Source organism: Phocoena phocoena, chromosome 2, assembly GCF_963924675.1.
Source record: "Phocoena phocoena chromosome 2, mPhoPho1.1, whole genome shotgun sequence".
Lineage (NCBI taxonomy): Eukaryota > Metazoa > Chordata > Mammalia > Artiodactyla > Phocoenidae > Phocoena > Phocoena phocoena.
The window spans coordinates 1,281,544-1,283,982 of NC_089220.1; positions in this window are offsets into that span (position 1 = coordinate 1,281,544).

Genomic DNA, 2,439 nt, shown 5'->3' on the forward strand with positions numbered 1-2,439 from the left:
CTTTGAATTCAGCCAAGTCAGAACGTATAGCCTGGAAGCAAATATCCATGACTGCACTGAATCTAGACGATATCCATTTGCCTTGGTCTCTTCTTGCGATTTTTAATACTCCTCCCGTAACTGAGCACTTTGTTGATTGAACGTGTATTCTCTTACTTTTTAAGTTCTTTTTTTTAAGTATATATTGTATCAAACAGGAACTATGTTCGGCTGCTTGTAACACAGACCAAAAGTAACAGAGTTTAAAAAGTTAATTTCCCTCTCACATAAAAGAAGTCTAGAGGTAGGCAGTCCAGGGCTAGTGGGATGGCTGGTTGACAGGAACCCAGATTCTGCCATTGTATGTGGGTGGTTTCCACTATCAAGGTCATCTCAAGGTTGAAGATGGCTGCTGAAGCACCAGCCATCAGGTCTGTGTTCCAGGAGAGCAGCAGGAAGAAATCTAAAAGGGCCCATCCCATCCCAGATGACAGAGGTCATTATCTAGAATGTATCCTCCCACATTTTTCTCTGTGCTCTTAGTCCCTTCCAGACAAACATAAGCACAAATACACACACGTGTACATGTAACGTGGTTACTTATTTTTAGAATGAGATAATATGCACATTTCCGCACCTCTCTGTTCCCACTCGCCCTTCAGGGAGCAGCTCTAAATCTCAGCTCACTCTTTAACGGCGGCGGCCGGATCTTTTTAGAAGTGCTGTATCATTTTAAAAGTTGCTGATGTGGAGGTGGAAGGGAAAATATATATATATTGCTGGTAAAATATGAAGTGTTTTAGCTTCTTTGGAAGTCAATCTGGCAACATCTGTGAAAATTGAAAACAGGCCTCTCCTTTAACTTTGATATGTCAGGACAGCTGTACAGTGTGAGGCAGAAGAGAAGTGGTGACTACCCGTCGTCAGGGAATAGTTGCAGCTGTATGATACAGCACTTTAAAAAGTCTTGCCCACCAGTCTGTGGGTATAAAACTCGCTGGTTTCTATTTCCCTTACTCCTAAGGAATTTGAGCATTTTCATGTTTCTGGCCATTAAGATTTGCTCTTCTCTAGACCTTCTATTCATATAATTGTTGTTTTTCTGTTTGATTGTTGCTCTTTCCTGATGGGTTTTTTTTTTAAGGTTTTTGCGCAGTATATATTAGCCCTTGGTCATCCACATCACAAATATTTTCCATTCTACCCGTTGACTGGTTATGGTGTCTTTTGCCATACGACGTTTTTCAGCATTAATCAAATATGTTTGTATCTCCTTGTATAGCTTCTGGTTTTCCCATCTAGGTTAATAAGGGGCTGCCCATACATCAAGCAGGATTCTATCCTTGGGCATTTACTCATCCGCATACAATTCTAAGATATTTTCATCCAAATCCAAAAACATACCTCATTGGGATTCTTACTGGAATTGTACTATATTTGCATACCAACGACATCTTTCATGATGTAAAATCTTCCCAAGTATGCTTTTTCATCTGTTCAGATTTTGTTTCTGTCTTTCAATACCGTCTCAGTTTTCTTCATGAGGGTATAGACGCTCCACCTTTATTCTGAAGCATATTTTTTCAGGATGTACATGGAAGGCCTTCTAGGCTCTCGTTGCCACGGAAGCTAATGACTTTTGTATCCCTAGCGTGTGTCCAGAAGCCTTACCAAAGGATCTTGTTGTTGCAGAGCTCACACAGCAGGCACGATCCTGGACTCCTGGAAAGGCCTCTGCTTGCAGGGCTGGCCTTTGACTGGCATCTGGGAGCTTAGACTTCAGGAGGGTTCCCGCCGTTCTCTAACTGATAAGGGCGACTCACTGAGCCTAAACCCTTTGCATAAACGCTGAGGTTTATGCCGAACTGGGAGACTGGCATCGCAGCGCATGTGGGACAGAGGGGGCCTAGGCGAACACCCTCCAAGATGACCGACCCCCGGCCACTGAGACTCCGAGGAGATTCCCAGTGGACAGCACTTCACACAGGCTGTCACAGCTCATTGCCGGACAAATTAACGGTGTGTGACTTCCCTGGGAGAGGACTCTTGGAAGTTTGCACCTGCTGTTTTCATGGACTTTGCCCATGTGCCTGCTTCCTTTGCTGATTTTACTTCGTATCCTTTTGCTGTCATAACTCTTAGCTGTGAGTCCTGCTAGGGAATCATCAAAACTGGAGGAGGTCTTAGGGACCCCAACACACAGATTATACATCATACCAGCAAAAAAGAGCTTTATCTATGTCTAATGCTGTATCAGCTATTCCATCTTTCTAGGTTTATTGCATTTGCTAGAACCTTCAAGTCGTTTTATTTTTTTTAATTTTTAATAAATTTGTTTTTATTTTTGGCTGTGTTGGGTCTTCGTTGCTGCACATAGGCTTTCTCTAGTTGTGGCGAGTGGGGACTTCTCTTGTTGCGGAGCACGGGCTCTAGGCGCACTGGCTTCAGTAGTTGCAGTGC